Source organism: Odocoileus virginianus, chromosome 8 (genome assembly GCF_023699985.2).
Source record: "Odocoileus virginianus isolate 20LAN1187 ecotype Illinois chromosome 8, Ovbor_1.2, whole genome shotgun sequence".
Lineage (NCBI taxonomy): Eukaryota > Metazoa > Chordata > Mammalia > Artiodactyla > Cervidae > Odocoileus > Odocoileus virginianus.
In genome coordinates, this window is record NC_069681.1 from 10,077,092 (window position 1) to 10,090,222 (window position 13,131).

The window sequence follows — 13,131 nt, forward strand, 5'->3', positions numbered from 1 at the left end:
TTTGAAGAATCTGCTAATTGCTTTTCCTACAGTTGCCTACAGTCAGGCTTTCACAAATAATCTGAGTAGCAGAATTAAACTTTTTTTCAAGTGCTAATTACTTGGGCATTATTAGTGTTCACAGCAACTTTAAACCTGTGGGATTTCAAGTATTGGTGTCTCAGTCAAGTATATTGGTTGCTTTTGTAAAACATATGCCTCTCCATATACATCGGGCATGCTATAAAGTTCCTGCCCTCATTTATTTACTCAACAAATCTTTATGGAGTAGGTACTAAAAAGTGGAGGAAAACTGAGTTTGGACTGTTCTTTCACTAATTAAACCTCTGTAAAGCTTTTACTAACTGTTGTAGTTCCTAAGGACTGGGGTTCAAGGTTAAGATGAGATAGACCCAAGAAGCTCTTAGCTTAAATAGTAAGGGTTTTAATACCAAAAAGAAACTCAAACTTATGGGTGAAATGATGCTTGGGATGTGTTTTAAAATATTCTAGAAGAAAGCACAAGGCTACATGAAACAAAATATATTGGTCATGGTCAGTGCTAGCATTGGTTTATGTGTGTGTGAAGGGAGAAGCTTATACTGACCTATTTGTGTATTTGTGTTTGAAAATGTATGTAATGAAGGTTTTTAAACACACACACACTAAAGACTTACACCCTGTCTTATACTCTGTGCATTCATTTTATTAGAAATTAATAATGAGAGCTAACATTTCCTGAATGAGCTTTTATATGAGTGGAGCTCCTTACAAAGATACTCTGCATGAATTATCTCATTTAATCCTCAAACATCCTCCTTGAGAATGGGAACTATCATTATTGCCATTTTACAGATAAGGAAGCAGGGACACAATTTAGGTAAGACACTCAAAAGTCACAAAGCTAGTCAGTGGCCAGGATAAGATTTAAACAAGATTATTCAAGGCAAGAAAATAAAATGAAATAGTGAAATGTGTTTTTGTTCTTTTTAACTTGAAAGAAACAAAGAGTTAAGTAGAAAAGTCCCAATGCATTGCCTTTACTGCCTGATTATTGTTTAGCACTTTATATTTGTGAAGTGCCTGTGTTCCTTTATTACTAATTATGGAGAGTGAGGCGCTGTAATGAATAGTGGAGCCCTCAAAGCTGCCTGTTGAAGTCATAATTGAAACCAGTGGTGGCTCCAAGCTGAACAGCAGGGTGGGCGCACACAAGCGCCTCGCTCCCTGTGGCCTGTGCAGAGTTCAGTGGTTTCTGCAGGCAGTGGAGCTGAAAATACACCTGACCAGCTCAAAGAGCCCAGACAGACCTCAGCTTCTGGAACAAATTTCTGGATGTGGCCAGACCCCAGCTAGACCTCCCTTTCCAACATCCAAAGCTTTCTTCTTGAGCCAGTCTCCTCAAATGCAGAGCAGAAAAATGAATAATCCCTCATTAGCAGACTAAAAGCATCCAATCTCTGAATGCATTTGCCAGCTCTTCTCCTTCAAAAGGAAAATAATGTCATTGTCGTCATCTTATTTTGTGCTCTGCAAACTTATTTCACTGCCCCCCCTCCCAGATTTCGTTTTCAAAATCTCTTTGACTTTACTGTCCTATCTTTCCCTAGAGGAATGACCATTACAAGACCTGATGTTGCTTGGAACTTAAAAAATAAATTAAAATTCAGCCCTTAAAATTGTCTAAATGAAAAAAAAAGAGAGAGAGAAGGGTACTCATCTAAGAGTCACCAAGGGAACTCTCAGAGAAACAGGAGCTAGAGGAAAGAAGGTCCCTGTTTTTTCTTGAGAAATGCTGATTCTCAAGCATATTTTTGAGGAAATATATTGCTTTATTAAGTTAAATGAGATAATATACATGCAGAACACATAGGACCATGTCTGGCCTACAGTAAAACATCCTACCTTCATCTTTCCTTGCCTTCCTCCGGAGCCAGTCTCTACTATGAGTGCAGCCTGATCTGCAATGCGGGAGACCTAGTTTCCATCCCTGAGTCAAGAAGATCCCCTGGAAAAGGGAATGGCTACCCACTCCAGTGTTCTTGCCTGGAGAATCCCATGGACAGAGGATGTCTATGGGATGGTCTATGGTCCATGGGATCACAAAGAGTCAGACAGGACTGAACAACTAACACACACATCCATCCACTCATGAAGATAAAATAGACTCAGGATGTTTGGTCTTGTTCGGAAATGGATTTGCAAACTTTGTTTCTTCCACTTTCACTATGGAGACCAGAGCCTCATATGCAAGTATGGCTCAAGCAAGTATGGCTTTGCAAGCAACACTCTACAAGCAAGCATGGCTAAAGTGAACATCACAGGAAACTCACAAGCCCTCGGTGTTTGTGCTGGTTCCACAAATCTGTCTTTGGAGTACCTTCACAGTGAACGCTGGGACCTGGAAGGTGCTTGGGGAAGTGGGAGGTCACCTTGAAAGAGAACAAGAGCCAGACTTTACCTATTTCACTTTTTATGTCTGGCCCCATTGACTTGGATGTCCTACACTTCCTATAATAAAATATCCATCAAAGAAACCACTTCAGAAAATTAAAATGTAAGTGGTTTCCACATCTATTGAAAAATACATTCTGAAATAGAGCAAAAACAGGATGCATGTCTCCAGATACAAATATACATGTACATGGAGCGAAAGAAATATGTGTGTATATAAAATCAGGATGAGTTCTGTGCCACAATTAGCTAAATATCTGGTTTATCTCACTTGGCAAATATAAGCTTTTATTATCTAAAAATTCTACTTTAGAAAATAAGCGTATTCACTTTAGTCCTGGATTCAGTAACCACAGGATAATTGGAACGCTGTAAGTTTTGAAGGCAAAGTAATATAGTACTTGATGGGGCACTGTGCTTTGCAACAATTCCAAAGGGCTTTGAAAATGCTGTCTAGTTTTCAACAGCCATGCAATAACTCAGGAGAGTATTTATCATTCCATTTCTTCAGAGGGAAATAATCTGCAGTGGAATTCGCCAACAGGTTCAAAGTCACCTAATAAGAGAGCAGCGGGCAGAAAGAGACAACAGGCTGTTTTAAAAGCCATCACTTAAGCCACCAGATTAAATGTGCTTCTGCGGCGGGGGCAGGAGAAATCTTCCCTCATCATCAGAATGCAAGGTTTGCTCCCACGAAACTTGTTTCAGAAATTTCAACATATCAAAGTGAAGCCTGCATAGTTTAATGGGAAATTAGGAAAATTCTGTTTGCCAATCCAGTATGACACTTGGCTAGATCTCAAGACACGTCTGACTCGACATGTCCAAGTCAAAATCATTCTCAGCCACCAAAAACTACCCCTCTGGCAACTGTTTTAAACTCTACACTTTTCAGAGCAAGCTAAATACTTGGTATTTAGGCCAAATATTAAAGTCATTGTAAGTATTTAGACCAAACACTTAAGTCATTTTAAGATGCCACCAAACTTCTTACTTCTGCTCACCAAGATCCACTGATTCCATTTCCCAACTATTGTTGAATTGTTCCTTCACTCCACGGCAGCAGGTGGGAGGCTCTGCTTTCATCCCCACCGCAGCCTTTTGTGTTCACTCCAGCTTCTGGTTGCCATATGAGTCTCCATCCAGTCATCGGTCTCTGCGGCCTGAGACTTTGCTGAGAGCTTGGGGCCCACCAGTGTTTGGGCCCACAGAAGTTTATTCAAACTGTGTACAGAGAAGTCTGGAAGCACCGGGGATTTACGACCTAGAGAGGCAACCCTCAGTTCATCAGGGACAGGCGTTGGTGGATAAATACCCCGGCTTTCCCATCCCTTGGAAGGACAACTCTGAGCTGTGTTCTATACAGCTTCCCTGAGAGCCGCAAGAGAATCCAAACCCCAGTTGCCCACAGCAGCACCTTCCTCAGTCAGGGAACTTTCTCACTGCCTGTCTCATTTTCCTCACTCAGTCACTTGTGCTCCCTGGGATCAGCTCCCAGACAAACTTCCTGCACTCATATCTTTGTTTCAGTGCCTGCTTTTAGGGGGACTATCCAAATCAGGATGGATGCATAAGAATAAGAGTAAGGACGCCAGCTTTTAGTGATCACTGCATTTTATGCACTGCACCAAGCTCTTTACAGTGAATCACCACAACCTTATGAGGAAAGGGAATATTCTTGCCTGGGAATTCCCACTTACAGAGGAGCCTGGAGGGCCAGAGTCATGGGCTCACAAGAGTCAGACACAACTTAGCAACTACGTCACCATCTTACGTATGGGGAAAGTGAGATTTGAAGGAGAGTGGTAACTCATCACAGGTCACACAGCTACTATTAGGAGGAGTTGAGATTTTTTAAAACTCTTTCTGATCCAAAGTAAAGGCACAACACCTTATTCACACTCTCATCACTTCTCTCCTGGGTTGCAGCGTGAGTCTCCAACCTGCTCACCCTGGATTCACTACTGGCTTCCCTCTGTTCATCCTCCATGCTGCTGCTATGAAGACCCTTTCTAAAATCTGCTTTCATCACTCCTCTGATTACTGCCCTCCTGACTTGCCACAGCCTTTTGGATAAAGTCCGCAGTGCTCCGTGGCATCCCAGACCCCCATTCCTCTGGCCCTGCCTCTGGCCCCAAACTGGACCCTGCTGCTGCCCCTTCCTGGCCCACCGCCTACTCCACCCCACCCCTACACCCCCCCAACCCTCACCACAACACCCACCCATGCTTTGGCCAGGAGAATCAGCTTGTGTCTCACCCTGCTCCCTGGTCCCGCTGCCTGCAATGACTTTCAGCCCCTCTTCCTGTCTCCCCACCCCACCCTTTCCCTCTTCTCCAGCCCTTTCTTCTATCCATCAGAATTATTCACGAGTCACGCCAGCCCCTCTCCCAGCCACCAGCTGTGGGCTTCCTCAACACTTACCAAATAGTCGCTTACCTATGCCGCCGCCCCAACCCCCCCCCCCCCCCCCCCCCCCCCCCCGCATCAGCCCCCACCGGCCCATGAAGTCAAGGACTGTCTGCGTCTTTCATCTCTCCATCCCCAGTACCTGGTACATTGTCTGGTACATAATGAGGATTCAATGAAAGCACTTGCTGAATAGCATGATTCACTGAGCCAAGCACAAAAGGTCGTGGTTCACACCACAGCCAAGAGACTCTGCGTCTACAAGTCAACAGGCTTCGCCACAGGGGGTCTGGGCTAAATATGCCTCTGGCATTGGGAGGGACAGAGAAATTCAGCATCCTATCCACCCAGCTCGTCAAACGAGCACTCTGAGGAGGCAGAAGTTGTCCTAGCCGCCCTGACCATGTGTAAAGTCGCCTTACCTACTGAAGGCGAGGCCCTCCCCATCTTCCTGTCTCAGTCCCTAACCAGCCAGCTCCCTTCTCCACACCAGGCAAAGTGGTACCAAAAGACCCCCTGCCAGGGACATAACGCCAGCCCTCTCCATGGGAATGTGTGAGCACCAGAAGTGTGTGAGCCCCCGACCTCTAGAGACTTGGTGTGGTCTTAGTCCCCATCCATACCCGAAGCCACATGGCCTGAATACTCCAGATAACTGTCAAACCTCCACTTTGTTCCAGGCAGACACAGCTAACTGTGAAGCTGATGAAAGCGTCGGACCGCTTATTACGCTAAACACTTGATAGTAGACTCTTCTTTTACTGAGTCGTCTATCTGCCCAATGTTCTCCCTGTCGTTTCTAGGAATGCATGCATGCATGTGTGCTCAGTCGTGCCCGACTCTTTTGCCACCTCATGGACTATATATAGCCCGCCAGGCTCCTCTGTCCGTTGGGATTTTCCAGGCAAGAATACTGAAGTGGGTTATTGTTTCCTACTCCAGGGGAACTTCCCCACCCAGGGATCAAACCTGCGTCTCCCAAGTCTCCCGAACTGGCAAGCGGATTCTTTACCAGTGCACCATCTGTGAAGAAGCCCTTATTTTATTGAGCCTATTTTACCAAACTTTCTCCCTATCAATTCTAGGAGAGTAGTGTTGAGGGGCAAGGATTTGCTGCTAAAGAATGTCACTAGAACCTCAGAGGAAGGGCTGAGCTGGTGGTAATGGTAAATAAGGGAGTGGGAATGGAATCTCAATTTTATTCAGCAGCTGATTCTCTGCCAGCACTTAACCTCCCTGTGATTCGTTCTGCTTATACCAAAAGTCCTTCATCACCAGCCTCACTGGATGGTGAGAACAAGCCCATGAAGTCCAGCAAGAAGGCTGAGCACTGGGTCAGCCATCTCCATGTGCTAAAGAAATTCAGGGTCACCACACTGTCCACGGAGCTCCCCCCTGTGCATCTGGCGGAGCATCTCTCACGCCATGTCTACATGCAAAAGCTAGTAAAAAGCACATTTCCCTAATTATCTAGATATGTTTAGGTCCCCATATGGGCCTCTTAAACATCTTCATAAATCCTTGGATTCTCCCCTTTACTTGGGTGATTGTCTTAACTCACGTGGGTGATTGAGTCAAGCTGCCGAGCGGCACAGCTTGTGACGGGGATTCTCGTGAAAATCGTTTATTGAGAAAATGCTCTCAGAGGAGGAGAGAAGCCAGCAGGAGACCGCAGAGAAAGGGAGCTTCAGCACAGTGGGGGTCTCAGTTTCAGCCTGGTCCCAGGGGGGCTTGGGAGCACAGATTGGGCCTCTCTGTAGACAACAAGCCAGCCTTTCCTACCTTATATCAGTCGTTGATTTCTGGAGAGAAAGGGGGGTACATTGCATTATCTTCCATAACAAGGAGAATTCTGTTAGGTTGGGGTTAATTCTTGCGAGAAGCGACCCCATCCGGAGGCTTTGGCAGCCTTACGGTAGCTAGGAATGAGCACACAGGCTACACGTGGGTGGGTGTGTGAGTGGGTGGGGCAAGAGCGTCCCCTCTATTTGTGGGTTTCAAATCAGAATAACAGGAGGGCTTGTTAAAATAGATCACTGGGCATGTAGTCCAGAAGTATCTGATACAACAGGATTGGGGTGAGGTCCTATACGTGGAGCCCTAGGCGGAGGTCATAGGGCAACAAGTCCAGAATTAGCCAAGCTCCATGGCAACCATTGTCATGAGCCATCCTGTTTGTCATGAGCCATCCTGTCCCTAACCAGCCAGCTCCCGTCTCCATTTCAGGCCAAGTGGGCACCAAAAGACCCCCAACCGTGACTTCAGGCCTCCCCTCTCCACTGGAATTTTCTTTGTCCCGAGACTATAAAAACTGGCCAGAAGCCCACAAAAGGGGTCACCGCTCCCTGATCTGTCAGGAAGTCAGCCCACTGTCCTTGCAGCACCCCTCACTACCTCAGCCCTTCGTTGTCAATAAATTCTCTCTTTTCTAAGACTCTGTGTCTGGAAATTCTTTCCCAGCCTCTGCTTGGACCACCACGAGACCGTAGTTCACATTTCTAATGTGTTCCCAGTTCTAAGAAGTTCTAACGCTGCTGGCCCAAGGACCAGCCCGCAGAACGGCTGCACTTCAGAAACTATGCAGAGGGGAGCCAGGACACACCTCCTGACCTGCTGTGACCCGGTCAGCGCTCACCTGGGAGAATTGCAGCTGTAGAATATGAACATCTGCAGAATGCTCAGCTCCGCAATGACCACAAACACAAAAACCAGGCCTACAACCCCCGCAGAGAGAAGGCAAAAGGGTGAGAGTGGAGGTTAAAGCTAGAAAGGCAGGGCCCTGTCTCATCGACCAAGCCATCATCAGTGCCATGTTCCCTGCCTCACCCTCCCTCTTAACAGCACACAGGTGAGGGTGGGACAAAAGGGGGCGTGACCCAGGCTGCTCACAGGCGGTTAGGCTCCCTGTAAGCCCTGAGTGATACACCTCATCAGGGACCCAGACCAATGGGCATATCCAAAGAGATGGCTTAGGAGACAAGTGGACTTATTGCAACAATGTTTCATGACGGCGGAGAGTCTATAAGCAATCTACAATGATGCAAGATACTCAAAGGAAGAAAGACTACCTTGAGAGGTGGAAACTCCTTGTCACTGGACGCTTTCAAGCAAAGACATGACAATCAACTGATGGAATGAGTGGGGTAAAAGATCTGGATTGGGATTGGATCCAGCAGCCCTTAAATGCCCTTCTAAGCCCACTATTAGTTTACACAAGTTCCTGCCCTTTCTTCCACTCTGAAGACGTCCTTAGAATTCTCTCCTGCTCCACCTGATTCTCAAATGATAGAAAGTTGAGTGTGCTAGCTTTTATTCCAGTTGGCTCATAAGAGCCCCTATATCCTTTCCCGTTTCCTGAGAAGAGTCGGAGTCATTTCTGCATCCCTGGTTGGAAGTTTAGTTGGAGACTACATCTGCTATTTCCTCCTTGCATGGTATAAAGCCCAGTGCTTGATGCTGTGAAGTTGCCTTTAATTTGTTGTAAGACCCCCTGGAGAAGGGAATGGCTATCCATTCCAGTGCTCTTGCCTGGAGAATTCCACAGACAGAGAAGTCTGACTTTTAGGGTTCCCAGGTGGCACTAAAGAACACCCCTGCCAATGCAGGAGACGTAAGAGAAGCAGGTTCGATCCCTGGGTCGGCAAGATCTCCTGGAGGAGAACATGGCAACCCACTCCAGTATTCTTGCCTGGAGAATTCCACAGGCAAGGCACTTGGCAGGCTACAGTCCGTATAATACTAAGCAACTTAGCACAAACAGCAAGCCACTTTCTAAATTATATGGCTCACAGTGACAGCCTCCTGAGAGCAGATCATGATGAGTGGTTCCATTTTACAGCGAGGGAAACTGAGCAAAAGATCAGCAGAAGCAGGTGTCTTCCCAGCCCTACCACCTCACCCCTCTCCTTATTGCCTGTTAAATGGTGATATTTATTCACAATAAGTTCCCAGGCTTATGCTGATTTTAAATCATTGAAGAATTGAGTCACTGGGGCTGTGTTTTGGCCGACCTCCTGCATTCACTCATCCCAGACCCATGTTCTAGAATACAAAGGTCTGGTGATTCATTTCTGCTCTTCAGCTTCACTAATCAGAGACACCCATTGCTCTTGCCACGCGCTGAGTGATATAATGGAAATTTCTAGGCTGAGGGCATTAGATTCAGATGCGGCAAGAAAAAAAAAGATTGTCAGGCAGCTTGATTTACTGTAGCTGGAGAGATTGGGAAGGAAAAAAGAGCAAGACTGGCTTGTTTGTGCTCTCTCCTTACTCCTGACTACAGACTCAGACAACTGCCAATTTGCTTAACCAAGTCATCCGTGTGGGCATTGCTAAGGCCCCACAACTCCAGCCAGACAAGGAAGAATGAACAGGCATGGGCAGTGCACAGAAACTCAGTTTATAAGGAGCATCGAAATCCCCATGAAATGCAACTAGATCTGGAAAATCATAGTTTCCAATTTGCTGTTGTTGTTTAGTCGCTAAGGTATGTCCGACTCCTTGGCGACCCCGTGGACTGTAGCCCACTGAGCTTGTCTGTCCTCTGCCATCTCCTGGAGTTTGCTCAAATTCGTGTCCACTGAATAAGTGACACCATCTAACCATCTCATCCTTTGTTGCCCCCTTCTCCTTTTGCCTTCAATCTTTCCCAGCATCAGGGTCTCTTCCAGTGAGTCAACTCTTCACATCAGATGGCCGAAGGATTGGAGCTTCAGCATCAGTCCTTCTGGTGAATATTCAGGGTTGATTTTGACTGGTTTGATTTCCTGACTGTACTAGCCTCTCTTGCACGCAATTGTGAAAGAGAGAGATGGACAGATCAAAGCTCCCCATCTCCACTGCCTTTAAATTCTTCCAGCCTTCCCCCACTGCACCACACACTTGGCCCACTTCTCTTTCCCCAAGAGTGCCGCCCCTACCCTGCCCCTCACCCTGTGCCCCTGCCATTCAAGGCCACCACACCCAGGTAGCCGTCCGAACCACAGCAGCCTCCAAAAACCCTGCACTGCCCCATCGGTTCAGATTCAGCCTCACAGCGCCTGCTCCAGTTTGTCTCTTTCTGTGTTTCCAGGACGCCTTTCAAAAAGAGTCCTGCGTGCGATTGGCATACTGGGATGTGGGGTGGTTCTGGCGTGGACTGGGGGACGATAAGCTGCTAAGCTGCCTGCTAAGGAGCATTCATGCACTCACTCTGCTTTCTGTTTGCTGAATGGGACAGTCAAGTCTGGGGAGAGCTGAACGACTGGGAGGAGGAGAGAGAAACCGTCCTTCCCTGCCCTTCCTTCACTGCCATCCTTCAACATAACTGTGAAATGAATTCTTAAAGGACATAGCTTAGAGAGACTTCAGTCTTGTTTGTGATGTTCTATTTCTTTTATTTAAATAGATCTACGATGAATACGACAGAAGATTAACATTTGTCAATTCTGGTTGGTGAGGCACATACATATTTTTTTTTTTTTGACTACAACAAAAGAAAATGGCTTTGAAGAATCACTCTATATATCGACTTGCCTTGGGCTTTTGTGTGTCTTTATCCCACAAGATTGCTGCTGCCACCATCCCTAACTTGTACTTCTTGCTCCCAGCTGAACACTGCTGTGGGCAGGATTGCTGTTGGTTAGTCACTAAGTGGTGTCCAACTCTTTGAGACTGCATGGACTGTAGCCTGCCAGGCTCCTCTGTCCACGGGATTTCCTAGGCAAGCATCCTAGAGCGGGTTGCCATTTCCCCTTCCAAGGGACCTTCCTGACCCAGCGATTGAACCTGTGCCTCCTGCACTGGTAGGCTGATTCTTAACCACGGAGCCAGCAGGGAAGCCCTGTGGGCGAGATAAAGATCAACACGTGAGTGGTGACTATACTCACAGATGTATGAACTCATGGACTTCGTGGTCAAAGAGAAGCATGTAAGGCTCTGAGATGCATGGATAATGCCTCAAGCAACTCACCTCTCTAGAAGAGACCAACTCACAGTCAACAACATCACTGACAACCAGATAGAAGACAGAGGACCCCCCCTTACAAGGCAGTGTTCACGCTACAGTGGGCTTGGGGTCAGGCCAAGATCTCTGTGGCCAGTAAGAGCTCTGACAACACAGGCGAGGGTGTTATCTTAATAAATGTTTAATAATCTTTAAAATCTTAATAAATTTTAAGAGCGTAAAGGGGTTGAGACCAAAAACTTTGACACCCACTGGATTAGGGCATTACATGAAGAGTGACTTAATACATATGAAGTGTCTGACTATGAAAAGTGCTCAGTTATAATATTAGTTGTCTGCACATATTTACTCCGTATAGGCATTGTTAGAAGTGTTTGCTTAATCCTCACATGCCTCTATAAGTAACACTATTGTCTTTCTACACTTGAGAAAAATAAGGCACAGAGAGTTTGAATAACCTGCCCAAGGCCAAACAGTAAACAGTGGGGCTGGAATTGGAACCCAGGTAGTTTGACTCCAAAATCTGGGCTCTTAATCCCTGTGTTACACTGTTGATGTTGGTAATGGTAACTTAGATTCTATGGTTTCAGGTTACTAAATGTAATTATTTTCCCCAAGTCTTTTTTTTCCCCCCAAGCCTTTTACAAGGTCTTATTTAATATTCCAGATTATTCTCAAAGGTACTACGGGACTGGAATAAAGGGATGACATTAATAGAGAGAGCAGTACCCCTCCCAGTCCTGTGATAGAAGCTATATACACTCACAGAGCTCAGAAGAATCAACTGAAAAGTCCAGCTGTCCCTCCTTATGGAGAGATTTTTCCCCTCCACAGTCAACCTAAAGGATCCACATTGTATTTGTTAAGTAACATGGTACTTGCTCTATATGTGGACCAAAGCCCTCAAAGAAATGACAATCTAACTGAAGGGGATAAAACAAATATATGAAATAGCAGCTAGAACAGATGACAGTACCTAATTAAGTGCTAAATTGACAAGAAACCAGATTGAACTTTTTTTAGAAAACTTCTCTTCGATGATTCAGAAAATACTTTAGGATCTACAGTGCCTCTGGGTCATAATTATGAACAGTAATTATTATTGTACTCCTGATGTCACACAACTCTGAATTAAAAATTTCTCACATTTCAATTTGGTGAGCTTTTCCCCTCAACTACAGATTCTGGCTTTGATTTTCAGTCTCCCCCATGCCCACAATAAAATGCTGTTTTCTGGGACATATTACATCAGCCACCAGCCCCATACTCACTCAGGGAAGCTTTCTCTGTACACCTTTGGAATATTGTTGAGGACTTTCTTTACAACACACGAAGCTATTTTTGTAGGTGATGCCTGTCAGGCACTGGCACCAACAAGGGTTGGACTTCTCTGGGCTATTTTTCTTTCATGCATATCGTGGATTTTGTGTCTGACCTGATCTCCTCTGTTTTAACAAACAGATCTTTAGAGCCAAGTTTGTGGTTTGCAGTCTTCTTGGTATATGTTTCTGTTTTCATTTCATTCCCAGGTTGTCTTAAACTATTTGCTTTCTGTTTTTGCTCTTCATCGCCATTTTGCTATCTTGTGTTTTAGTTAACCTTGAAAACTAAGTCACTTGCAGGAATAAGGTGGGTTATAAGAAATAAGATAGGTAATCTGTTTTGCCTTCCCTGGTGTCTCAAGATGGTAAAGAATCCACCTGCAATTCGGGAGACCTGGGTTCAATCCCTGGGTTGGGAAGATCCCCTGGAGAAGGGCATGCCAACCCTCTCCAGTATTCTTGCCTGGAAAATCCCCATGGACAGAAGAGCCTGGTGGGCTACAGTCCACGGGGTGATAAAGAGTCGACACGACTGAGTGACTAAGCCCCACCACATCTGTTCTGCCACCCACTAGCAACTGGCCTGAGCAAGACCTTCAGCTCTGGGCTTCTGTCTGTAAAATGCCCACCTCCAGGGTGCCTTCCAATTCCATTTATGATTCTTAGTAGTGGATAATGGAGAATTAGGGCAACCAGGATGTTTCACGGCCAGGGTTACAGACGGAAACGTGCACTAAAGAGGAACTTGCTGGCTGTCACGGGAGTCCAAGCGTGGGCTGGAAAAGAATTTCCAGACACAGAGTATTGGAGGAAGGAGTGAGTTTATTGAGAGCACAGAGCAGAGATAAAGAGGGTACTGCCAGCACCTCGGGCCAGCCTCCTGACAGGCTAAGCAGAGCCAGCTATTAGGACAGCAGACCAGCTCAAGGGCGAGCCGATGCTTTTCCTGGCTTCGTAGCAGATTTTTACAGCCTCAAGACAAAGGAAATCCCTGTTGGAAGGGTGGCATCAGGTGCTTGGTTA

General features: G+C 46.0%; 1 long non-coding RNA gene across 1 annotated transcript; it reads right to left on the minus strand.

Annotated features, from left to right (window-relative positions):
- Positions 1-6,450: 6,450 nt before the first annotated feature.
- LOC110128791 (uncharacterized) lies at positions 6,451-7,685 on the minus strand. Its single transcript, XR_002311278.2, has 2 exons — positions 7,478-7,685; positions 6,451-6,644 (listed from the first exon to the last, which is right to left on the minus strand). It is a non-coding gene; the product is annotated as an uncharacterized lncRNA (long non-coding RNA).
- Between the last annotated feature and the right edge of the window lie 5,446 nt (positions 7,686-13,131).